This window comes from Dermacentor variabilis, chromosome 8 (genome assembly GCF_050947875.1).
Source record: "Dermacentor variabilis isolate Ectoservices chromosome 8, ASM5094787v1, whole genome shotgun sequence".
NCBI classification, from domain to species: domain Eukaryota; kingdom Metazoa; phylum Arthropoda; class Arachnida; order Ixodida; family Ixodidae; genus Dermacentor; species Dermacentor variabilis.
In genome coordinates this window covers 166,746,141-166,773,865 of record NC_134575.1, presented here as the reverse complement: position 1 = coordinate 166,773,865, position 27,725 = coordinate 166,746,141, and the positions used below count along the sequence as shown (strand labels likewise).

The 27,725-nt window shown below is 46.0% G+C and overlaps 1 long non-coding RNA gene across 1 annotated transcript in view; it reads left to right on the top strand.

Moving 5' to 3' along the window:
- Window positions 1-27,725, top strand: part of LOC142590704 (uncharacterized) — a 166,650-nt gene that overhangs the window by 66,137 nt on the left and 72,788 nt on the right. Inside the window, exons 2-3 of the long non-coding RNA XR_012830228.1 lie at window positions 1,635-1,701; window positions 12,134-12,227. This is a non-coding gene — a long non-coding RNA (uncharacterized LOC142590704). The remainder of the gene's footprint in view (window positions 1-1,634; window positions 1,702-12,133; window positions 12,228-27,725) is intronic.

Below are 27,725 nucleotides of genomic sequence, written 5' to 3'. Positions count from 1 at the left end.
TCAAATATGCGAGCGAGGTATGGGACACACCGATGCTCGGTAACAATGAAACAATGAAAGGGTACAATATTTAGCTGCAAGATTCGTTACCGCAATTACAGTTCTCGCGTTAGCGCAATAAAAACGCAGACTAATCGACATGTGGAGTCATTTGAAAGCCGTCCGAAAAAACTGCGTTTAAGACTGTTTCATGGTACTTTCAACTCTACGACTGATATTAACAGGCAAAACTAAATACTTGAATCTCAGTAAAGGTCACCACCAAGGCGATGAGACTGATAAAGTGCGCGAAATATTTTATATCGCAGAACGGTTTAGGATGTCTTTCTTTCCTGACAACAATATGACAGTGGATTAGACGCGCATATTCAGTGGTCGATGTGCTATCGAGCGATATGTTTTATGCTTTGCTAGTCATTATGAAGCTGCAGCGCGCCCTACTAACGAGGCACAAGGCAAAGGTAGCACATAAGCGCTGACTTGCCTTTGCAAAAATAAACCGAATTATTTAAGCACCAGGTTCTATTATTTGGTTACTTGTTAAAGCTGTTTGTAGCGTCTGTGTAATTCTGTATAATCTTCAGCTTTCAGACAACTGTAATCATACACTCATAGTCAAAAAGAATTTCTCGTCTCCCACAAATCAACATGTGAATTGACAAACACTATATATATATATATATATATATATATATATATATATATATATATATATATATATATATATATATATATATATATATATATATATATATATTTTACAGGAAGCCAAGAAGCAGTGATACCAAGGACTACATAGAAGAAATTACTTGTACTTACGAATACCATTACAGAACTTTAATGGCTATTAAAGTGACCGAAAAAACAACTTGCCGCAGGTGGGGAACGATCCCACGTTCTTGCATTACATGTGTAACGTTCTAATCATTTGAGGTATCGCGGTGCCGTTTTCCCACCCGTTTTCTTCGGTATTCATGTTTTACTACAACTAACTTTGGCAGTGTTAGCCAGTGCCGCCACTCACAAATCTTGGTAGCGGATGTGGAACATTCTTCCTGCCGCAGGCGTGATGTGTACATGAGCTTGGGTGAAGTAAACTGGTCAATAAAACCGCACATTCTACCTTAAAGCATCAATGTTGCCGCATTCGAGGCTCTAGTTTGTAATGACGAGGGTCTTGGAAGCACCGAGGCACGGTCAAACTTCTACACGGCATAGAACGCCTACATGAGTGCCATTCGCACTGCTAAAAAATAATTTGTTTAACGTTGACCTAGCCCAGCCACTTACTCGAAATACTCGGCAGTTCTGGCTCATTTTAAATGCTCAAAAAGCTCGTAGTATCAGCGTGACGAATGCATCAGGCGACATCGCCACGGACGCCCAATGCGTTGATATTTTCAACACAGCGTTCTTCCCGTCTTTACAAAAGAAACTACCACTCAAGCCTTTCCGCTACCTACTAGCATAACATCGCATATGTTACTCATTGTGTTTTCAATAGATCTTATCATGTCAATCATTGAATAAAAAACAAATTATGTACTTCTTCTGGTGTAGACGAAATTAGCTCAAAGATCCTAATGAATACTAAGCATATATCCGCGGCATGTTTCACTCTGTTGTTCTCGCAGTCATTGTCTACAGCTGCCTTGCCGGATGACTGGAAAGTGGGAAAGGGCGTTGCAATATTCAAAGCAGGTAAGAAAGATGCCCCCTTAAAATAGCTCCCCATTTCATTACCTAGTGTCACGAGCAAAATCATGGATTATGTCATATACTCGCTTATCATTAACTTTTTATACTCGGTAAACTTCTTTCATGCTTCTCAAGACTGTTTTTAAGGGGGCTTTCATGTGAAACACAAGTAGCTATCTTCATCTTTTATTTATTTATTTATTTGTAAAATACCTTACAAGGCCCCTACATGGGGATTGAGTAAAAGGGGCATACAATCAAGTACATACAATAACAATAACAATCAAGTACATACAATAACAATTAAAGAAAACACAGCAGCCAAGTGCACAGCCTAAGAGTCAGAGAAACATTAGCTACATAAAGCTGCATATCAGTACAATAAAAAGGAACTCTATAAGTTTGTTACAAACGTACAACAGTGCTAGAAAAAGGTAGAAAAAATAACACAGAACAGTGAGTGTGATAATAATGGTTAACAAGGGTTAAGCGAGTTCAGTGAGTGCTTGAATTTTTCGCTGTCAGTTTCCGCAACTATGTTGTCGGGAATCTTGTTCCGGAGCCGAATGGCAAGTGGGATTGCAGACCAGTTAAATGCCTCTGTTTTGCCATAGATGCGCGGGAAGCTATGATGATTGTATAATCTGTACGACGTGTGCGATGACGTTTCTAGGTGTAGGTAACGTTTGTTAGCGTGGTGGGCGTATTTATGAAATCATGACAAAAAGGATATGTCGCGACGATTACTTAGCAGCTGAAGCGAAAGGTGAATCTTTATTTGAGTTACGCTAGAACGGTAGTCATAATTTCGAGAGATGAAAGGTGCGGCTCTATTTTGGATTGATTCCAACATGGTAATTAAGTAATTTTGGTGGGGAGACCAGACTGGAGCGGTGAACTCAAGTCGAGGGCGAACAAATCTTTGAAATGCCAGTTTGCGGATGAGTGGAGGTGAGTTCCGAAGGTTACGTCGCAGGTAACCCAGTGATCGAGAAGTACTGACACAGATGGTGGTGAGAAGTCCAGGAGAGGTTTGTTGAAAGATTTACGCCTAGATATTTAAATGATGAGGTCCGAGATAACGGGACATTTTTAGTACAGTAAGAATAGTCCAAATTAGTGCGTTTGCGGGTGAAGGACATCACTTTACATTTTGATGAATTTAAAGTCATTAGCCTGGTGTCACACCAATTAATAATTTGGTTAAGATCATTTTGGAGGGTCAGGTGGTCATCGGAGGTGTTAATAGAACGATAGATAATGCAGTCGTCAGCGAAAATGCGCATGCATGATCATAAATTATTGGGTATGTCATTAATGTATACCAGAAAAAGTAAGGGACCAAGAACGCTTCCTTGTGGTACACCGGATGAAACATCTGAAAGGAGCGAGGAGAAGCTGTTAGCGAAAGTAAACTGCTGTCTGTTAGAAAGAAAATTTCGAAGCCAGGATAGAGTTAGTGAATCAAGTTTTAATGATGATAACTTCAAAAACAGGCGACAATGAGCTACGCGGTTAAAGGCTTTGGAAAAATCCAGAAAGATGCTGTCAGTTTGAAGGTTTGAGTCCACGTTAAAATGTAAATCTGTCGTAAATTCAAGCAGTTGCGCTTCGCATGACAAACCTCTCCTGAAACCATGTTGATTATGAAAAAAGAAGTTGTTCGACTCTAGATGTTGGTAAACATGAGATGCAATAATATGTTCCATCATTTTGCAGCATATGCACGTTAGCAATATCGGTCGGTAATTCTCAACTAAGTTCTTGTCTGTGTCTTTGAAGATGGGTATGACTTTGGCTGTTTTCCAATCTTGAGGTATCTGACCTGTCATTAAAGATTGGTGAAAAATGTGAAATAAAAACTTGCTAGATACTGATACTGTATTTTTTAGTAATTTAGAATTAATATTGTCAATACCTGCTGAAGACGAAACTTTCCAGTTATTAATAAGCTTAACAATGTCATCAATAGTAATGTCAATAGGTTGCATGTACCGATAATCTAGGCCTACAACAATGGGCAAATTAGTAATACATTCTTTCGTGAATACGGATGAGAAAGATTTATTATGATCTGCATATTAACCTTTATAACGTTCAAACCGATGCCATCTTTTTACTCTTCTCTAAAGCTTTTGACACAGTGCCTCATAACCGGTTACTCATAAAGTTATCCAGATTTAACTTAGGTCCTCACGTAGTACAGTGCATAAAGGAATTCCTGACTAATCATTCCCAGTTCATCCTTGTCAATAACTTCTCCTCCAAACCGCCCCCTATCACTTCAGACGTCCCTCAAAGCTCTGTCTTTGGACAGCTTCTTTTCCTAATATAAGTTAACGATCTTCCGTGGCACGTATCTTCTCCTATTCACATGTGATTTGTGATTTATGGTACTGTGACTAACATCTCTGATGAAGCATAACTCCAGAATGACCCTAATAACGTGCAAAACTGGTTCAACCATTGGCAAATGGCCATGAACCCTAACAGGAGCAGATTTATTTCAATTTCCCGCCGTCGTAATTCTTCTCTCTCTATTTACACAATCGCAAGCGTCCCAGTTGAATCAGGTCTAGCCTATAAGTACTTAGGCATAACCCTGTCCCGCGACCTTTCCTGGAATGCACATGCGACTAACGTAATTTCTTCAGCGAAGAAGACCCTGGGGTTCAGAGCATGCTCCACAGCACGTCAAACTACTCGCATACCAATGATATGTCCGACCACAACTAGATTATGCCGCCGCCATCAGGAAACCTCACCGAACATGTATCATCAGTGCACTCGAATCAGTTCAGAATCGCGTGATGGGTTTAATCCATTCTTGCTATTCGTACAAGATCGACATTTCCCTATTAAAGGCATGATCTAGCTTGACAACCCTACCTTTTCTTCATGATATCGCCTTGCTCTCTCTTTATTACGATTATTTTTACAGCTCGCGAAGCCACCCACCCTACATCACGTCATCATCTTTACGCATCTTACAGTGCGCCAGCCATCAACTCCAAGTTTCTCGTTCTCGAGCACGAACTGTCACTTTTCAAGCTTCATTTTTCACTCGGGCTGTCAGACTGGAACGACCTACTCTTCAATGTCGCTGCAATCACAGGTTATTCAGAATTTCTGGAAACTGTTCAAACTTGTATTTCACCGTAACACCTGCCTTTTCTTGTGTATACACGTTAACCACCCCTTATGTAATAGCCAGAATGGGGCTTTTAAGGTAATGAAATTAAATAAGAAATTATGGGGTTTTACATGCCAAAACCTCTTTCTGATTATGAGGCACGCCGTAGTGGAGGACTCCAGAAATTTCGACCACCTGGGGTTCTTTAACGCGCACCTAAATCTAAATACATGGGTGTCGTCGCATTTCGCCCCCATCGAAATGCGGCCGCTGTGGCCGGGATTTGATCCCGCGACCTCGTGCTCAGCAGCCCAACACCATAGCCGCTGAGCAACCACGGCGGTTGTTAAAATGAAATGATATCCCTGCCAACAAGTACGTTCCGCCTCCTAAGTCCCAGAATCCTCGCACATTCTGTGGCCAGAATGGTCTCGAAGTAGACAACTGGATCGGTATGTACGAGTGTGCTTCTAAAAACAAACACAGGGACCTTGCTATCATGCTTGTTAATGCGATCTTATATTCGACTGGCACACCGCGTGTCTGGTTCCAGGCGCATAAGGAAGAGCTCATGAGCTGGGACGTTTTCAAGCAGAGGCTTTGAGCCTTCTTTGAAAAGTCATGAGGACGCCATCTGGCCACACGAAAAGAGCTGGCTAGCCAAGCCCACTCTTTTACCGAGACTTATGCCACCTATACGTATGAGTAAAAGGCTTACTCGCTCTTTACTGAAAAGTGGCGAGAAAATGCCCGAAAGGGATAAAGTTAGCCACGTTTTGAAAAGCATCGCAGATTATGTGTTCAACTTACTGCTTTGAGTCAAAAGAAATACCAACGGTTTTACCAGTATAAAAGCCGCAGTCTAACTGTTAAGTTTTCTCGCCTCCCTAATGGAGCTGCGAAGTGATGCTTCGCCGATTCAATCACCATACCACCTTTTTATGAGAACGTGATAGGCATCATTCAAAGTGAGCTTGAAGCTGTGTGTCCTGCCCCGCACCTTCCCCAACCACACGGCCATGCCACTGATAATTCCGTCTCTGCCATCGCTCTTATTCAAGCAGTTACGCTGCAGGAATTAGCCAATGGGGTTTTTTCTTCGGAGTGTTCTCTATCCCGACCTGACATCGGACCGCTGCCGCTTATTGTGCCCTGCAACAGCCCATACTTTGCGTATCAATTCCACAAACCCGGCTTAGTGGAGAACCCCAGATGACAGGCCGATCTACTTCCATTGCCGCAGAATCGGACTTATATCACCTCACTGCCGCTCCTTCTGGTAACCCCGTCCTGCAACAACTTTGTAGTCTTTCTGGCCCGTTTACTTACCTCTGCCGCTATTCACCATGCCATGCGCCACCGGACCCTGTGTGTGAATGACCCCGCACTACTTGCTAGCCGTCGCCACAGCACCGTCACCCCCCCTTCGCCCCAACCTCGCCACTATTCTTTGCTGCTCTTTGTAGCCTGTTGCCTACCTACATTGAATGAATATTTGATGTTTAATGGTGCAAGGGCCAGGTACGGCCAAAGAGCGCCATGCCTTGACCTACCTTGACCTATCTGACGTTGACAATAGCCTATCTTCCAAACCTCATTTGATGTAGTAGTTCCGTGGAAACACGCGTGGTGGAGAGAAGGAATAATAAAGGCAAAACGGGACACCCACCCAATGGTAGCAATACATACGATTGGGTCGAAACCCATACGGAAGGAAATCCATACAAGTACTTCGAAAGAAAACTCGCAGTCGAAAAAAATTTGTCCTGGTCTGGGACTCTAACCATGGACAACCACCTTTCCGGTACCGCCGCTCTGCCATGAGAGCTAACCAGGTGGCTAGCAGATTGCAGGGCGAGGTTGAACTTACCAACAACTGGAAGCAACGGCAAGAGTTTTGATGCAATAGTTCTGCGCGAACCCGCAAAGAAGAGAGAACGAATTAATAAAGGGAAATTGAGACATCCACCCAATCGGTTCGAGTCCCGGACCAGGAGAAATTTTTCTTAAACTACGAGGCTTTTCTTTCGAGCAACCTGTACGGGTTTTCTTTGTAGCAATTGCTACGATTTTGTGGATGTCTCATTTTCATTTATTAAAGAACTTCATTGGTAAGCGCCGCATCAATACCGGTGATGCCGCTGTTTTTTTCGAGTGTGTCCATCGGAGAGCCGCAATATTTAAACAGAACTCAACAAGATGCTCATGAAATTCATTATCAAACCCACGTGATGTTCTTGGGCGTTATCTCACGTTTGCGCTCACCCTGAGCATCTGCGGCATGTTATTGATGTTTTACCGAGAGCTCGTTTCCAATCAAATTCGTCCAAATTTCACTTTATCTGGCAACACATAATCGTGCTGGGAGATGCGGCTGACTCTACTGGTATACAACCACACGCAGAAAAGGTGCTATTAACCTTTTTATTGTAGCTCGGCTACCAAACATGTTCAACGCTTTGCAGGGTTGCGTTCCTACTTTTGAGGGTCCTTGAGAAGCTTTATGACGATTGCACGACATATCGGGGTTAAGGATAACATAGTGCCGCGCGACTTCATGACGACAGAAAACAAATTGACAGCGCACATGTCACTTTAATTCAAATTTTTCTCGGTTCTCGCCCAGTGGTGCTGCACTGTTTTTGCCTCCATACCAGCCAATCAGTCCGCCAATGTGCCCGCCTACGCCAAGGCCATTATCATGCCATTCTTATGCCATCTTCGTGACTGCATCGTCGTTATACAGTCGTTGTCATTCATTCTTTGTCATACTGTTGTCAGGATGTGTCGCTGTCGTTCCATCTTTATCATTGTAACATCCGAGTCTCGACAAACCGTCGTCGCATACGGTTGTCGCACGCCATCGTCATAATGCTATAGTTTGAACCTGGTCATCATTTCTGGATCGTTAACTTAGTCTAGTCATGCCATCGTCTTCACACTTCCTTCTTCGATCCATCGACGTCATTCTTTGTTCATCATTCCATCGTAATAGTGCGGTCATCATTCGATCGCGATTACGCCACTGTTCTAATGCCACTGCTCTCATTGACACGACGTCAGAGACGCCATCATGCATCCGTTTTTATATCACCGTCATTATGCTGTCTTGCTCGCGCTATCGTCACCCTTCCCGCTTCATCATACGGTTGCCTTGATAGAGTTATTGTCGAGGCATCGTTGCCATAGAGTTGTGCCCAGCTCATTCTTCCCAGAGAGTGGTCGTCATGTCATCGTCCTCACGTCGTAGTCGTTGTGTTGTCGCCGTTATACCATTCCTTAGTTTAAATATCAACATCTCTTTGCCACCATGCCGATGTTGTTATATGCCTTTGTCGTTCCGTCGATATAATTCTTTCATCATTACATCGTCAATGCGTTGGCGTCATACAGTCGTCGTCATGCTTCTACGCTCATTGGTTGCCCTTAACATAGCAAAGTGGTCGGATATCTGAGTATGCGGCATACAGCCATACCAGTGAAATGCCCAGAATTACCATTACACGTGGTAAATAACATGCACTTCAGTAATACGGTCTATCGCTACATTGCCTGACAGATATTCGCATTACCATTGGCAATGTCTGTGAGGTAAGTTCAGCCATGACATGACATGACATGACAAGAACTTTACTTGAGTCCTGAGGGACTGAGATCTTGGGGAGCCGAAACCGAAGGTTCCCGAAGATCAAGTCGGTGGCTCCGCCCACGATGGGACCGGGAGATCAAGTCCCGCCGCAATGTCGTGAGCCCTCTGGATAGCCTGGAGTTGAATGTGAAGATTGCCGCTCTTGAGAGATTCCTGCCATTGTACTTTCATGATGGGTGGAGAAGCGTTAAGGGCTGGGCACAGCCACAGCATGTGGCCAAAAGAGCATGAGTCATGACCACATTTGGGGCACGACTGTGAGCGCTCAGGATCTATCTTGTTAAAGGACCGTGGAGTGAGATATGAACGGGTTTGCAGGAGTCTGAGTGTGGTAGACTGAGGTTTGTTCAATTTGGAGTGAGGGGGTGGAAATGTCCTCCTGCCTAGTCGATAATGGGAAACAATTTCGTGAAAAGTACATAACGGGTCTTTGTGAATGTTGACCTAGTTCCAAGCCTGGCTACACGCGACAGCGCGGTGCCTGAAATCGCGCGCTCTCCGGTGGGCCTGCTCGTTAGGATTACATCCAAGCGGGTTAATTGAGCTATCTAGATGGGCTGGGAACCGCGAGATTTGGTATCCTCCTTCGCAGCTCTCCCTAGTCCTTTGAAGTGCTTTAATCACAATACTGTTCGCCTGTTCAGATATGATGGCGGACGCGAAGAATCTAACCGACGTGCGCGAGTCCGAGAAGACGATAGCTGGCACTTTTGAGCGGTGAAAAGCCAGAGCGATCGCCGCTTCCTCCGCCACATGGCCAAACTTCCTATAAACAGAGGCTGCATTGACCAGGTTGCCCCCCGGGTCTCCCACCGAGACAGCGAACTTATCCGCACTGTCATATCTGGCCGCATCGACAAAGAGGGCATCTAGTTTCTACTGATTGATCTTTTTAAGGATGGACTTGGCTCTCGCCAATCTTCTACCTTCGTTATGCACTGGGTGGATGTTTCTCGGTACGGGGTCAACCATGATGCGACTTCTGGTCTCCCGGGTAAAGCTAACTTTGGTTGCCGGTTCATGTCTAGGTTGGATTCCCGCTTCTTCTAAAATCTTAATCCCTGGCTTAGTGGTTGAAAGTCTCATTATCTGAGACGCTGCGTGAGCTTCTATTAGCTCATCCATGGTGTTATGGAGGCTCCAGCAGCTTCTCAGTGCTTGTGGACTGCGGAAGGCCGAGTACGCGCTTGAGGCCGGTTCTGATTAGGGAGTCGAGCTTGGCCTTTTCCGCTTTACCCAAATTAAGTTACGGCGCGATGTAGATGACATGACTCAGGAAGAATGCCTGATAAGCTCTGAGCAAATTGTCCTCTTTGAGACCGCCTCTTCAATTTGAGACGTGGGCTACAAGTCTTAGGACATTACTAGCCTGTCCAGTGAACCTGTAGAGGGCCGTCGAGTTACAGCCCTTGGCATCAATGAGGAGACCTAGAAATTTGACCGAGTCCACCCTCGGTATGAGATGCCCATTTTTAGCACGAATTTGTATCGGCAGAGTTTCCAGAGGTGCAAGATTTCTGACCCCCTGTCTGGACTGGCGGTATAACAGGAGCTCTGATTTAGCGGGGGAGAGTTCAAGGCCCGTGTTTGAAAGAAAATCTTCAGTAGCCTCCAACGCGCTTTGTAACGAGTGTTCGAGCATGGCTAGTGATTCGCCCGGCGCCGAGATCGTGATATCGTCCGCATAAATGCGTGACCCACGTTCGGGATTGCAGCGAGGCGAGTGGAGAGTTTGTGCATGGCTATATTAAATAAGATATTATATTAATTAGCCGCAGGTGCCTAGTTCGTAGGGTACTCCCGTGACCATGCCTAGTCGGAGGTGTGCCTTGCGATCCGCGTGGGAAGATAGAATACAAATAACGCTCGTTCTATAAAAATATTATTTAATATATTTGACACGAAAAACATAAACATAGTTAAAAATAAAAGTGGGCTGGCTAAACATAGCTGTGCTGACAGGGATGCCAAAGTCGAACCAAATAGGTCGCCAAGCTTCCGGCGAAAACCGGTTCAGAATAAACTGTCAGCGACATCATCAACGGTGGTCATGGGAGCAGCGATTGAAGCTCGACTCTGGAGGGAACACACATAGGGGAAGAGAAAAGTGTTTTTAATTAAAGCGAGACAAGGATTCATTCAACGAAATTAAAATTCCTAGTCTATTTTACATATGCGTGAGGAGTAAAGAGAAGACAAGACTATTTCATTTTATTATTATTATCAATAAATGCCAGCTTCCAACTCCCATCGTAAGAAGGGGGGGGGGGCGTTGACGCTTTTATCGCTTGCAGTACAACGCAGCTCTCGAAGTGAGCAGAAAGGCGCACTCGTAAAGTTCCCCTGTTGCAGTACTCCCCCCAGGGGCGTCGCCAAGCAAAACAACGCAATGTGTGAGTCACACATTGTGTTGTTTTGCTTGGCGACGTTTGTGGGAATCTGGTGACGCGGATATCTTCAGCGTTTCTTAACATGCTTAGTAAATGTAGTGAGTTACAACCACCAGATAATTGTTTACTTTAGTTATTTTCATTCGATTCAACGGGCCTGCTATCTTGGCGTCCAAAGAAAGAACCAGCACTCTACACCAAAAGAATTCGTCGGCCTCCAAAGAGAGTACGTTCTGTGCACGGGCGCAATTTCGACACTAGTACGGCTGGCCTTTTCGTGCATCGATTTCCGCGCTTAAAGCTCGAAACGCACAGCAAGTTGAACGGCGGGGCATTTGAATAGAGCTCTAATGGCAATCCACCAAAACAAATTGCATGCCTGAGAGAAAAAAATGACGCCACTTCTGTTTCTAACAGATATGGCTTCACATTATTTTTCTTCCACCGGAAGTGTCCCTCGTCACACAGATGGGGCTAAGCCCCATGAAACAATGACGAGCGTCCATGTTTCGAACGCATGGGCTTCTATGAAAGCTTCGCTACCATGTGCTCACTATGTTCTTCTTTGCGCCATGGCGAGTATGCTCTGTGTTTTGAGACCCCAAATTTTGCAAAGTATATTCAAAACGCCACATTTCGCGCACAGCGACCTCGTGAGCTTTCCTTTTATTTTGTGTTCCGTGCCTTGTAAGCCACGAGCGACGAAGCGGAAGATTTCATGAACAGTTGCCAGGTTGCACTCGCAATGGCGACAATCGTTTCTGTGGATATAGATGTCGAAGCTGCTAGAGCAAAAGTGTACACTGCCAAGCGTCGTCTTGTTTACAACTGCCTTATGCTGAATGTTGTTGTCTTGTCTGAGAGACGCGTGACAAGGCAAGTTTGGGCGTGCCATTGGTGCGCTCGTTGGTTTCAAGACGGGCTGCCAAAGCTAGCCGGGCGGAAAATACGGCAGTCATTTACTGTTTCAAGAACTACATTCAAATATTTGGTAGACGTCTGCAGGCCCGTGATGCAACGCCGAACAACGAACATGAGACAAGTGGTGTGGGTGGAAAAGTGGGTCCCTGCTGCTTTGTATAAGCTGTGTTTAATCGCCACGATAGAACACTCGCCAATTTGTTTGACCTGGGGATGTCGACAGCCAACCTAGTTTACAGGGAATTTCGCCAGACCGTTGTTGATGCCTTAGAAGGCCAGTGGATCAAGATGATCGCAGCAAATGACACGACAGACCTATACAGGAGTTTTGTGCTCTTGCAGGATTTCCACAGGTAGTTAGAGAATTGGATGGCTGTCATTTTCCTGTATCTACACCGAAAGAAAACGCAGTCCATTACCACAACTACAAAGGCTGGTAAGTTGACTACAATGGACAGCATGCGAATGCGCAGAAGCAACAACTGCTTTTGTAGCTGCATGCATGCGTCTTCTCATTATGTTGCAGAACTATGCGTATTATTAGTACTTTTCTGTTGAACTTCGTACATCGTGGCAGAGAAGTTTGTCTTGACCATGACATGTACCTCCAGATCACACTCTACCTGCCGGTGCATTGCGGTTCTTGTGGCTCTGGCGGAGCACAAGTGCCACTTCCGTTTCAACTATGTTGGTGGGCGGCGGCGGCGGCGGCAGGCAATAGACAGTTTTAGTATAGCGTACGCTATAGCATCGCGTAGGCTGTAAAATAGCGGGTCGTCACAGCGCATTCGCAGCACGCTGAAGGAACCATAGCGTATAGCGTACGCACGCTATTTCAGAGATTTAGCGTTAGCGTATTTGCGTGGTTTGCGGGGTTTGCATCAAACAAGGCGGCGGTCACGGCTCCCCGCTTCGAATTGAATTTGGCATTGCTTTTGTAAAATGCACTTCGTTCGTAGCAAATGAGTCTGTAAACGGCTTTCGCTTACTTTCAGACCACTTCGACGACAGAATATTATGGATAACCTTGTGGTGTTTTCGAGATCGCTTCTAGCCTCGAACAATTCGAATCCTAACAAAAAAAATGGATGGATGGATGTTATGAGCGCCCCCTTTGGAACGGGGCGGTGGGCTGCGCCACCAAGCCCTTGCTATTATAGTGCCCAATGTCCTACCCAAGTTAAACAATAAAAAAATAACACTATGAACTCCCACACCAAAATTTTTTCATCCCCTATCGCTAACAGTGATTTTGTACTTCTCCGTCCCCTGTCATTTCGCTACTTTTCCGCCACCAATCCCCAAATCGCCTCTTACTAATGCCTATTGGGGACATGTTTACTTTTCCACTGCTCCCACTGAACCCAAGGGCCTCAAGGAGGCCATTTCCGATTCCGTTCCGATTCCCCCTCCCTTTCTTTCCGAATTAGTTCTGTTGCTCCCTTCCCAAACATAATTCTCAATAACTGGCGGCTCTTCTGAGTCTCTAAGGTGCGCTTCTGTAGCCGCATACACCCCTATTTGTTCTCTATGTAACTGCTCCTCAATCTCTGCCCACTTTTCCTTTCTTCTGCCACCCTGCATGTTTATGTAGCCTATTGCATGACGAGCTCTTTTTCTTGCTTTCCTCCTTTTTCTGTTATCGACGGTGATGCTCTTCTAATGTTCCCCTAGGGGACCTTCTTCATTACTATCTACTCTGACCTCCTGAGCTCCCGCGGGCCCCCTAAAAAAGCAACAGCGCGACCACCAAGTCGCCAGCCCACTTCTCGTGCTAGCTTGCAATTGAAGTGGATCCCGTGTCGTTTAAAACCACCACAACTTCTCACTTCCCTGTTTAATTCGACAACCTCGAAGCCTTTCTCTCGGCTCATTTTTCATATTGCTTCTTTAGCAGCCACTACGGCTCTTTGTACATGATTGTCACGCACAGGCACCTCCGGCACCGTGCACACCACGATCTGCACCTGAGGGGATAACTCACGCAAGTCATCCACCCCCTTCGCCAAGCGCTGGGCTAGTCCTGGCACTTTCCTGTTTAGGGCATTTAGGCTACCTGTTACTATGACAAGGTTGCGCACGTGGGCATTTTTCGCGAGCTTTTCTTTTGCTCGCTCCATGACAGAACCCAGTGTATGCCCTGGAGATGTCCCTGACGCCACTCTTTTGTCGCCTTTCACCCTCCCCACAATTGCTTTTGAGCACCCAGCGAGGTTTGAGTCGCTAGCGATAATCACCCTTTTGCTCTCTCCCGCCTCTCCCTGCTTCCCTTTGTCCTTTTCCGCGTGATTCGGACTCGACAAGGGGCATTGTTCCCTGGACTGCTGCTCTTTCCGCGTGGCGGCCTCTAGGTAGGTGCCGCTCTTTCCAGCTAACCCTTCATCACCCTACATCCGTTCCACGTATTTCGCTGACCCTCCCTGGCCTGTCGCGTCGGGGGTCTGCGTTCCATTGTCACGCACATTCTCGGTCACAATGGCGGCCCTGTTCAGCCTTTCCTCGGCATCTTCAAGTCTCTTTTCAACTACCTTCCGTGCATCACGCTCCCTGTTTAGCTCATTTTTGAGCTCTGGCATCTGTTTGAGAAGCTCTTCCTGGAAAGCCTTCATTTTCTGCAGCCTAGTATCAACATCACATTGTGTGTTAGTTGATTGGACGCCCTCTCCATTCTCATCCGTCTCCTCATCTGCCTTGAGGCACCCCCCGCGTACTGCCTGCTTTACCGGCTTTCTCGCCATGTATTGCACGGCTTTTTGCAAATAATATAAACTGTAATAATGCTAGTACTGATGCATATACTATAATAATATATCAATACAGAGTACGTGGTTTTTAGCAAAAGCCTATACGCACAGGATCCAAATCCTCAAAATGCCGCAAAACAACTCTCATCACTGTTTCAAAAACAATCAATGCCGCGGATACCGAAGGTATGACACGCTCTCGCAAGCTCTCAACCACGCGGCCCCGCTCTCACTTTTCTGCCAAAACACGCACATTAAAACCACTAATAGCTATTTGTCTTCCCACTTCCAAGCCACCATTTAAAGACTACAAACACTCAACGTCCCACCCGGCTGCACGTGTTGCAGCACGTGGCACAAAAGGACGCTGTAACCATCCTACAAACAAATGTACACGAAGCACACCCGCGCACCCTAAATACGAGAGACAAAAAAGGAAAGAAAAAAAACCACCCAATTACTATTTAAAGGAAAAAATACAACAAATAAAAAACAAAGAAAAACCAGAAGCAAGCTCAAAGCTTGCACAAAAACTTATGAGTTCATCGCCCCCACGGAGCCCCGAAAAGCACGTCCTTTCGCCACAAAATCCAAACAAATCATTCGAGATGTCAGCGCCATCTATCGCTACAGTCGGGAAATAGTTGTAACGACGGCATATAGCCTCTGAGAATCGAAGATCTCGCCGGCCAACCATATCCAGCTTTTCTAGACACGTACCAACTAGCGCCCCAAGCGGCCCCGGCACGAAGCTAGCGCGTTTTCAATGGAACGAGCGGGTTTTTCGCGAATAACAAAAGCTGCTGGTCGATTATCAAAAAACGCAGGTGACAGACGTGTTCTGGAAGACAATCCACACGAGCCAAGTGCAGTGATCACTCTATGGCACGTAAGAATTTTGTTCCCACAGCGGTTAAAGATTTAGCAATGGAAGCCTATGGAAACGACGAAAATTTGTACTCCATTTTCGAGGCAAGAACCGCGGCTGTGATTACACTACGGCTTCTATCGCAATACGCAGTGCAGCGTATGTAGTCCGGAGACTCAGCTTTCGACTGATGCCTAGCTCGACTCTCCACACACGGCGTAACACTGTTCCCAAAAGCGTTTTTTGTAACACTGTCGTGAAAATTTACGTGGTGTCTATAAAAAGACGTTCGTACGCCTGCGCGAATCCTTGGAAGCCGTGGCCGAGCGGTAGAATTGCGCGCACCTTTAGTCACGCTTCGCGGTGGCCGCGGTTCGATTCTCGCTTCGGTCTTCTTTTTTTTTACCTAGTTTTGTAGTCTCTCACTAGATGGCAGAAACACAAAACCCAACATTTGCTTTCGGTTCTGGTTTTTCAGCGGCACAGTTTTTTTTTACAGCCGCATAGGACTTAGTTTTATAGTCTCCCACCAGATGGAAGAAACACAAAACTCATGATTTGCTTTCGGTTCTGGTTTTCCAGTCGTTCTCTCGAAATATTATGTTTTCTATTTTTCCTTCCTAAAACACAGCAATGTCGTGTTCATTTGTTAGGTCATCGCATTTATGAAGGTTTTATTCATTGGACATCATAACTAGAAGCTTGCGCAAAGCTTTGTGCTACGCAAAAAAAAAAAAAAAAAAATTCGTGCTCTGTAGCGTGGCACCTGGGAGAACAAAATGGCCATTCTTATTGCGTCCTTCTGGAAGGTGCGTTTTCTTCGACTTTCCCATGTCTTTAATACTCCGAGCGAATGAGGTCAACCTGGGCCACAATGCCACCCGGTGGCCAGTGCCATTCCTACGCAACATTCGTGCGGAACAAAGTGTCTGCTAAGCTGAGTCGCTGCCCGAACGTTAATTATTTCTAAAGATTCATCCATTTAAGAAATGCACCAAATAGGAGATGTGCAGCGTGTGGATTAATAGCTACTGGTAATGTGTCCCCTACAGCCAAGTGGTATGAATCCGTAGGTGTGGCCGTAAAAAAACAATTTGAATAAATGTCCCGTGCTGTGTCTGCCCCGGTCGCTCTACAGAGAAGCTAGCTTGGCTAGCCGTCAGTATTTAGGATCAACATATGGCGTCACTCGTTCGGTGCAGTTGCTTTTAATGCGAAGCATTCTTTGGTGAGTGCCCCAGTGATCTGGTAGCAAAATCGTGCGAAATCGTGTCTGTAACGCCAAAAAACTTGACGCATTTCCCATATGAATACATAGGTCTTTATAAAAGGGGGTGTGGTGGCCAACTTGAAATTGGAAGTGGCGTCAGCACAAATTTGGCCGTGATACAGGGATTGGTCAAGTTGAATGTGGTAGTGATATGGGAGTGGCCCAACCTAAATTTGGGGTGAAATGGTAGTGAGCCAAGCTGAATGTGAGGCTGACATGGGGGTGGCTCAACCTAAATTTGAGGTGATATAGGGGTGGGTAAGCCTAAGTTTGGGGGAATATGGGGGGTGGGCCATCCTGGATTTGGGGAGGATACGGGGGTGGGAGAACCTAAATTTGGGTGAAATATGGGGGGTGGGCCACCCTAACCATGGGGCTGATATGGGGCTGGGTGAAGCTGAATCGGGGGTGATACGGGGGTGGGCTAAACTAAATGTGGGAGTGATTTGCGGTGGGCCATCCTAAATTTGAGGTGATAGAGGGCTGGGCTAGGCTAAGTTTGGGGCTGATATGGGGGTGGGCGAACCTGGATTTGGGGTTGATATGGGGGTGGGCCAACCTAAATTTGGGGCTGACATGGGGTCGGGCTAACCTAACCATGGGGGTGATGCGCGGCTGGGCCAAGCTGAATTGGAGGGTAAAATATGGGTGGACTAACCTTAGTTGGTGGGCGATTTGCAGTGGGCCATCCTAAATTTGAGGTGATCGAGGGTTGCGCCAGCGTTAGTTTGGGGCTGATATGGGGATGGGCCAACCTAGATTTTCGGGTGGTATTGGAGTGGGCCAATCTAAATTTGGTGGTATTGTGGAGGCGGGCCAATCTATATTTGGGGCTGATCCTACCTAAATGTGGGAGCAATCTCGGGGTCGGCCAATCTGAATTTGGGGGCGATATGGGGGTGGGCCAACCTAAATTTTGGGATGCGTCGGCTCGAAATTTGGAGGACGATTTATGGAAATTCGTCTGTGGACCAACTTGAAAATTAGGGGTGACCCAATTGAAATTCGGGTTTAAGCCAACTTGAGGTTTAAGGCTGGGCAAAAAGAAAATAGGGCGTGGCCGACTTTAAACTTGAGGGTGGGCCAATTTAAATTTGAGGGTGTGCCAACTTGAAATTTGGGGGTGGGCCTACTTATTGTTTGGGGTGGGCCAATTGAAATTTGGGGGCCTGTTTACGAATAGTTAGACAACACCAGTGGTGTTTCTGCATATTTTTCATCATCGCAAAGTACGTACGTCAATAGTTGTTACCTATATCCCTCAAGGTGAGCTACCACTCGAGCCTTCCCAGCCCTCTGAGCTAATGATGTCATGGGTGTGCTCTCATCGTGACGACTGCGACGTTCAATGTGGAGATCCACAAAAACAAATCGCAGACCGAGCTGACCATTTTCACACCAATGACATCGCTAACACTACTCGCTCGTGCTAGACGCAACACAAGCTTACAACGATCATAATTAAACTTTCAATCGCACGCTAGTCGACACGTTCTCAGTGCAGAATTTCGTCAATCATCTGGATAGAAACCATGCTGGATGTTTTACTGTTATGTTGGGCCGTTTTTCACGAAAGCCTTTCCCACAAAGACAATACATTTTTGAGATTGACGAGGCAAGCTAGTACATAACTCATACGAAGCAAACGTATAAAGGGTTATAGTGATTTCTCAAAAAATATGTTAGGTAAATAAGATTTCAGATGGTATTATTTAGACCGGGCATGACAACGATTTCTTCCCGCCTGTCACAGCGCTTTCACCGAAAACCTAATCATTTTGCTCAAACGCGTTGCCCCAATACTACATGTGCTGAATGTAGAAAAGTGCGGTGCGTGGTCACAGCTTCAAAGCCAGTCTATTTTGTGTACTGTTGTTGATATTGTAGAAATGTGGAGTTTTCCTCTTCATAAGAGCACAAAAAGAAAAAAAATATTACAGATAGTAGCTGAGCGCAAAGTACACTGGAAGATCTGAAACCAGCAATTATTTTTAATTTGCGGGTTGGTCTTCCCTGCTGGTAGATTGCTGTCCGATCACTTCAACGAAGTTTGTTTGTGTGCAACTGCAGCAAAAACAAAGATACTACCATTTCATTGCGAGGACCTTTATGCCATTCACACGCACAATAAGGACACCAGATAATTGACACTGTCAGTTTATAAACTGATTTTGTTTTGCTAATTTCAGTGTAGCGTGGTGTCTGCGAACGGAGTATTTTCTTAGTATCAGTCCAGTGTTAGCAGTGCGAAGCAGTTCGGTCTATCATCTCCGTGAGGCCATACTAGCCATTGTAGCGCTTGACTCCAGGCCAAGTGCTAAAAACTTGGTGTGCTTCGTCCTATCCGCAGGTGGTCCATCCATTCTGTTATGGTGGCCTCCTCATCATTTTAGCTTCACCATCGCGAGAGTGCGCAGAGAAAGGAAGCTTTCTTCACTATCAGCCCCAGCGGGGTTCCACCACTCGTAACTGCTGCAATTTGCAGCAGTTACGGCTGGGCATGCTAACTACATCCTTAGTTTCACAATGGCTCATCATAATCATCATCAGCCTGGTTACGCCCACTGCAGGGAAAGGTCTCACCCATACTTCTCCAACAACCCCGGTCATGTACTAATTGTGGCCATGCCGTGCCTGCAAACTTCTTAATCTGATCCGCCCACCTAACTTTCTGCCGCCCCCTGCTACGCTTCCCTTCCCTTGGTATCCAGTCCGTAACCCTTAAGAGGAAGCTTTAGCTCGAGTGCTCCTATCTAAATACATGTAAAAGGAGAATTCGTTTTTTTCGGCAACCACTGCACCAAATTTGACGAGGTTTGTTGCATTTAAAAGAAAAACATAAAATCTAGTGACTGTTGGTTTCGAATTTTCGAGTTAGGTCGTCAATTTTTTATTAAAAATTGGCGAAAATCGAAACTTTTCAAAAAACGAAACTATCAAGTTTACAACTCCGTAACTCAACCACTAAAAATGATAATACAATTCTGTGAATGGCATCTAGTAGTACATCCAAAGCGGACAAAATCGATATGTTGCACATGAATATAAAAAAAATGTATTCATAGGGAAATACAACTTTTGCAAAACCGTTGTAACCAACGTAACAAATTCACGTAAGATGGAAAATGACATATTGAATTTGTCCGCTTTGAATGATCTAATGGATGCCGTTTACAGAACCACGATATAAATTCTCTATGCAGATCTATAAATTTGTAAACTTCGTGCTTCTTCTTTTTCAAACGGTCAAATATTTGAAAATCGTTAAAAAAAATTCAAGCCTTAAATCGAAATTCCGCTTCCGACACTCACTAGAATTTAACGTTTTCTTTCAAATGCAACAAATTTCATCAAAATCGGTCCAGGGGTTATCTCATAAAAACGTTTTTGCGTTTTACATGTATTTGAATAGGCCGCGTCGGAGTTGGGCCCGAGCTAAAGCTTCCTCTTAATGACCATCGGTTATCTTCCCTCCTCAATACATGTCCTGCCCATGCCCATTTCTTTTTCTTGATTTCAACTAAGATGTTATTAACTCGCGTTTGTTCCCTCACCCAATCTGCTCTTTTCTTATCCCTTAACGTTACACCTATCATTCTTCTTTCCATAGCTCGTTGCGTCGTCCTCAATTTGAGTAGAACCCTTTTCGTAAGCCTCCAGGTTTCTGCCCCGTAGGTGAGTACTGGTAAGACACAGCTATTATATACTTTTCTCTTGAGGGATAATGGCAACCTGCTGTTCATGATCTGAGAATGCCTGCCAAATGCACCCCAGCCCATTCTGATCCGGATCCGCCGTCACTACCTGCCCTAAGTAGATGTATTCCCTTACGACTTCCAGTGCCTCGCGGCCTATTGTAAATTGCTGTTCTCTTCCGAGACTGTTAAGCATTACTTTAGTTTTCTGCAAATTAATTTTTAGACCCACTCTTCTGCTTTGCCTCTCCAGGTCAGTGAGCATGCATTGCAATTGGTCCCCTGAGTTACTATGCAAGGCAATATCATCAGCGAATCGCAAGTTACTAAGGTATTCTCCATTAACCTTTATCCCCAATTCTTCCCAATCCAGGTCTCTGAATACCTCCTGTAAACACGCTGTGAACAGCATTGGAGATATCGTATCTCCCTGCCTGACGCCTTTCTTTATTGGGATTTTGTTGCTTGCTTTATGGAGGACTATGGTGGCTGTGGAGCCGCTATAGATATCTTTCAGTATTTTTACATACGGCTCGTCTACACCCTGATTCCGTAATGGCTCCATGACTGCTGAGGTTTCGACAGAATCAAACGCTTTCTCGTAATCAATGAAAGCTATATATAAGGGTTGGTTATATTCCGCACATTTCTCTATCACCTGATTGATAGTGTGAATATGATCTAATGTTGAGTGGCCTTTACGGAATCCTGCCTGGTCCTTTCTTGACAGAAGTCTAAGGTGCTCCTGATTCTATATGCAATTACCTTAGTAAATAGTTTGTACGCAACGGACAGTAAGCTGATCGGTCTATAATTTTTCAAGTCTTTGGCGTCCGCTTTCTTATGGATTAGGATTATGTTAGCGTTCTTCCAAGATTCCGGTAAGCTCTAGGTCATGAGGCATTGCGTATACAGGGTGGCCAGTTTCTCTAGAACAATCTGTCCACCATCCTTTAACAAATCTGCTGTTACCTGGTCCTCCCCAGCTGCCTTCCCCCTTTGCATATCTCCCAAGGCTTTCTTTACTTCTTCCGGCATTACCTTTGGGATTTCGAATTCGTCTAGACTATTTTCTCTTCCATTATCGTCGTGGGTGCCACTGGTACTGTATAAATCTCTATAGAACTCCTCAGCCACTTGAACTATCTCATCCATATTAGTAATGATATTGCCGGATTTGTCTCTTAACGCATACATCTGATTCTTGCCAATTCCTAGTTTCTTTACTGTTTTTAGGCTTCTTGCGTTCCTGAGAGCATGTTCAATTCTATCCATATTATATTTCCTTATGTCAGCTGTCTTACGCTTGTTGATTAACTTCGAAAGTTCTGCCAGTTCTGCGCGTGCTGCCACAATGGCTATCGCGCGCAGAAAAAGTAGAGCTGTGGTCGCTATCACTACCACGAACCCATGTCAATGCAGATGTAAGTACCTGGAGGGGCTGGGCATGCTAACTTCTGCGCTACGACCCGCCGCCGCCACGTCAGATTTTCTATGCATACCTGCTTCTTGTTTCTATTGCACACGCATGCAGGACAAACGCGGATAAGTAATTGGATTAGATTGGGAAAACGTTTATTGAGCCTGCAGTAAAGCGCGAAGGCGCGCTTCGGACGTGACCTACGTCGTCATCGTGGTGGTGTTAGGAATGGCCGTACGAGGTGGCAACGTGCCAGCTTTCAGCCCGCAGCACCTGTTCCAATCCCACCAGACAGGGCGCACTTCAGAGAACTGCGGATGACCGGCAGCCACGTGGCGCGCGGTCAACTCAGGAATGTGGTACTCGGCTGCGCCACCCGAGACAAAGCAGAGTTCTACGAAGCCCTCTGACGTCGGCTCCGGACCCTTTTCCCCTGTGCGTGTGTGCGGCACGTGTTTGTGAGCCCTCCGCCAGAAGGGCTGGTCCACGGGGACATCGAACTATGACGTCGAGCGGAGAGCTTATAAGCAGCGTTTACCGGCTGCTAGAGCGTGCTCGTCGTCGGGAGCTGAGAGCTCGTTGTCATGCTAGAAATGTACTAGTGAGCTGTGTGCTCGTAAGCTGTTTGCTGTATGATAGTCTTGCGGGCTCCATATGGGAGTCGCGCTAAACTGCCAATGTATCTTCCTTAAAATGTTAATATGTAAATAAATCCTGCTCGCCTAGTCCTGTCGCCACAAGGTCCTCCCTACGCCTACGACTGCCGACTCTTACAGCGGGTGCTCTGCGAGGATCCCCGCTCGCCGTTGCCGGCTCACCAGGCTCCTGCCTAGCCATCGCCTCGATGACCTGCTCGACGGCCTGTAGTTGTATTTCTTGGTCTTCGTTCCACGTTGCTTCCTCAAGCTGCGGCGGTATATGTCCTGAGTTAGCTTGGCATGGATGTTTGGAGCAATCCCATAGCATGTGCTCGAATGTGGCCTTCTCCCTGCAGCACGCTCTGCACTTGTCATGGTGGTGCGATTCTGGTTACATCCTATGCAATAGCGCCGGGCTTGGAAGTGTTCTCGTTTGTAGTTACCTGAACAGCACGGCCTGCGACCTGCTGAGCCCTTTGCAGGGCGGCGGGAGAAGTCTACGGGGCAGCCGAAAGCCTTGGTCAGTTCGTTATAGGTGGTCATCCGGTCTTTGGCGCTGAAACACAGCGGGCAGCCATTGCCTTGGGCGCGGTCGGTTAATCCTCGTGCTCGGGCGTGTGCCGTTTCGTTGCGATTGGCATGCTTCTCCGACGCTTGTCCTGCGTGCTCCGGGAACCACTTGATTCGAGTCCTCTTGTCGCGGTATGCCTGTCGGAGCAGGACGCGTGCCGACGTTGGGGCAATTCTTCCTTTGGCGTAGTTCCTCACCGCCTGTCTGGAGTCGCTGAGGATCATGTGGCATTCTCGGGTTACGATGGCCAGGGCGATGGCTATTTCTTCTGCTTCCTCCACTTGCTTGCTCGATGTGCTGGCAGTCGCCCGCACGGAGTCGACCACCGCGATCGCGAAGCAGTTGCGGCCGGCATATTCGGCGGCATCCACGTATCTGGCACCGGTGTCTTCCGCGTGCAGGTCCGTTAGTGCCTTGGCTATAGCGCGTCTTCTGCCTTCGTTGAATTCCGGATGCATGCTCTTCGGCAAGGGGTCAACCCGCGCGTTTCATCGTACGTGGTCGGGGACGGGGCATTTTGGACCCTGCTGTTCATGATAACCGATGCCTAGACTGCACAGGATCTTTCTGCCGGCCTTTGTTGATGACAATCTTTCCAACTGAGCGGCTCTTTGCGCTTCGATGACCTCGTCGAGCGTGTTGTGTATGCCCAGCTGGAGGAGACGTTTCATGTTGGTAGTTTCAAGTAGACCGAGGGGTGTCTTGTAAGCCCTCCGGATTAGGATGTCTAGCTTGTTCTTTTCGCTTTTCACCCACTTGTGGAAGGCTGCCACGTACACTGGCAGAGTACGAAGGAGTGTATAAGCCTGATGAAGTTTTCCTGTAACGCGCTTGAGCAGTCTGCTGGCATTGGACGCCTCACCCATGCTGAGGGTGATGGTGTCTCCATTCCTGCCGAGCGCTTCGATCGTCATGCCCAGGACTCGGATCTTGCTGACGGTCGGTATTGTGTTACCATCCCTGGTGCGGATCTTGATCTTTTCGTGTTTCCTTTGCTTCTTGATTCTGTGCGTTTTGATCGGTTGGTAAAGCAGGAGCTCCAACTTACTTGGGGAGCAACGCAGTCCCGTACCTTCCAAGCTTTCTTCGATCGTGTCGACTGCCGTCTGTGGCGTGGATTTTGTGCGGGCATCACTGCCCCCGTCCACCCACAGCGTAATGTCGTCCGCGTATATCGTGTGCTTCAGTCCTTCAAGCTGGCGTAGTCTTTTGGCAACTTGAATCATAGCAAGAATAAATAGCATGGGTGAGATGACGGAGCCTTGGGAAGTGCCCTGGCTCCCTGATGTCTTCTCGTCCGTCTTCAGGTCGCCGAGTCTGAGCTCCGCCATCTGCCGGTGAGGATGCCTTTGAAATATTCGTACGACCTCTCGCCTAGGTTTAGATGCGATACCTGCGCGAGGATGGCAGAGTGCGTAACTTTGTCGAAGGCGCTTTCTAGGTGGAGCCCGAGGACGGCTTTGGTGTCCCTAGTTTCGCCGTCGATGACCTGATGTTTGATAAGTAAAAAATCTCAGTGCCCTCCCACTCTCTGAATAAATACGACCCGCAAAGCTGTGTATGTGGGCCCCTTAATGGCGAACTGCACCTCCGCCGTATGTCGGCACCGCGTTGCACTGTCTTCGGGATCGGCCCACGTATGGGGAGTGCTTAATGCCTGCTTCACCTCCGCCGCTGGTCGGCCTGGCATGGCGTTACATTCGGGATCAGCCCACGTATGGGGAGAGCTGAACGTTTGCTGCACCTCTGCTGCGGGTCAGCCCGGTATTATGCTATCTTCGGGATTTTGCTCTATACGCGGACGCGATAGTGGGGAAAGTAGCCCTTAAGAGGAACCTTTAGCTCTGGTGGTCCTATATAAATACATGTAAAAGGAGAACTCGTTTTTCTCCACAACCACTGCATCAAATTTTACAAGGTTTGTTGCACTTGAAAGAAATACTTAAAATCTAGTGACTGTTGGTTTAAAATCTTTTATTTGGGTCATCATTTGTTTATTCAAAATTGGCAAAAATCACAAATTTTCAGAAAACGAAACCAACTTTACAACTCTGTCTTTCGGCAATCAAAACGGATATCACAATTCTGTACATTGCATCTAACAGCACATCTAAAGGACAAAATTGATATAATACGCATGAATCTAAAAAAATTTAGTAATGTGGAAATGCAGCTTTTCCACAACCCTTGTTCACAACGTAACGACTTCACGTAAGATATAAATCGGCATATTGGATTTGTCCGCTTTGAATTGTCTAAAGGATTCTGTTTACATAACCGCGATATCAGTTCTTGATGCGGAGTTAATAATTTGTAAACTTCGTGCTTCTGTATTTTTCGCACTTTTGAATTTTTGAAAATCTTTTACCAGAATTCAAGCCCTAAATAGAAATTTGCGCTTCTAATAGTCACTAGAATTTACCTTTCTCTCCCGAATCCAGCAAAATTTATTAAAATCGGCCCAGGGGTTACCTCAGAAAATCGTTTCGGCGTTTTACATTTATGTGAATAGGCTACGTCGGAATTGGGCCCGAGTTAAAGCATACTCTTAACGACTTCGTTGGAAAAACAGTAACAAAAGAATAAAAGAAAAAAAAATCGCCTCAGCCGTCAATATCGCCGCCTCAGATTTTGTCATGATGGCACCGCCACCATCGGCACGGCTTCCTGAGCAGCTACCAAGCTGTTCCCTTTCGTTATCTTCCTTCGCTCGGCGGCAGTGCACTGTCTTGATGCCGACGACACGCTAAATCTGCGCCATCATTCCGTCATGCATCGCTTCTGCGACCAAGCAAGCTTTCGGCGGCACACGTTCACTGCCGTATTGACACTAAAACTTTAAAATGCTTGCCTTCGAGAAAGCAGCGTGAATAAAAATGGAACGCGACTATGTGACCATGGGGAACATGTTCACGGGGCCATACTATTGATGACAGCACCACAAAAGGCTAGATGTGTTCAGGTTGACTTTACAGGTTTGGAAGGAAAGACTGACGGGCTAGTTGCTTCATTATCACATTAAGAACAGCACTTAATGTTAGCGCAGCTTGTGTGTGGTTCCCCCTGCGTGTGTCCCGTCGTGAAGTGCTGTTCTTTCTTTGACTTCACAGATGTTCTTTTTCTGCGTCAGTTACGTCTTCCAAGAGTGGTTACTTGGAAAATTTTTGTTCGCATTGCTCTTACAGAAGCATATTTAGTCGAAATTTGTTCGTTTGGCTGCTTAATCTCGAGGACGGGCTCCAAACTGCTCATTTTCTTTAACCACGTAAAAACCCTTACAGAAAATTTAATTACGTAGCTTTGTTAATTACGCAAACAACTTCTCAACTTACTCCGCATCTAGAGGTTACCAATCTGAACACTTGAATGATAAAATGATGTTAACATTGTTTGCATCGTTCGAATGGTTTTGTTTTGTGCAGTTAAAGGCAGCCGGCATATTGATGGTGCTGTAGACTTCTTATAAAGTAAGTGTGAAAGTTTGGACAGGTTATCTTGGCACAAATCAACTTCATGAGCTTAAGCACATGACCCAACCTTGCACGTCTGTCTTTACAACCGATTCTCATACATTATACAAGAAGCACCTCAGCGCTACGGTACATCCCACAAGGTGTGCGAGAACATGGTGCGCGCTCCCGACTAGGTTTCTGAGCGTTGGTGGCATCAGACTCGGTTTCCTGGCATCATAAGGAATAAAAACAGCTTCCTGGAGGAAAGCATTGGGTACATTTTCAGCACTTTGTAACATATGGATCAGCACGGATATGTACGTTAGAACGAAAAGTACTGAAATATTAAGGTGAGGGTTTCGCTGCATGTATTTTGGCTGTCTAACGTTAAGATCTAAAGAAAAAATGCTTTGATTTTGTGACAAATAATGCTGACATGAAATATGAGCTCCGACACAGTACCCGTGTTGGAACTGGCCCCTGGAATACAGGGCTATATTAAACCACGATATGCTGGTTTGATAAATACCAGTAATTGTAAAGTGGTTCGCTCTTGAATTTCCTGTATGTCAATCGGCGCCGCTGTGCAGTGTTGTGGGCCCTTTTTATACCACCAGCACTATGTTTCAGCTAATATTGAAAGCAACTGTATTCCTTCTTTTAAGGGGGGGGGGGGTTTAGCGTCTAACCACAGTTCCCAAGTTATCAGTTAGCTCAAGATGCGCCTGCATGTGTTTCTAATATGCAGTATGTTGTCACGGATTCAATAGCGAAAGAGCGCTATCTTATCAGATTGCGCGCGTGAAGCGAATACTGGCGTACATTCTCCATCACATTTGCCGACCCGAGATTGCGCTGCGATGTACGAGCATTCCAATCTGACGAACCGACGCCTTGATCCGTAGATCGGAATCAGAGGAAGCACTTTGCGCGCAGCCATCGGTATCTTTGAGTGTTATTTTCTTTTCCAGCGCAAGCTCATCTTATAATGAGTAACATTCGTGACTGACTCTTTTGGAAGTGTTTTGTTCTTCACATCACTACAGCGTGAGAGTATAGAGGTGCTCCATCTTCATTGAGAGAATACTGGGAAATGGACTAGGTCTTTTCTTGCGTATGCGTTTACACATTAACCACACCAATTTATTTTCCATAACTTACGTTTTAATTTAGGGGGCTGTAAAGCACAGCAACCTTTTACTAACAGGATGTTTTATTAACAAAGAAAATTTAAATGTTTATTAGTCGGCTTTCACTTCATGGTAAAGAATTTCAA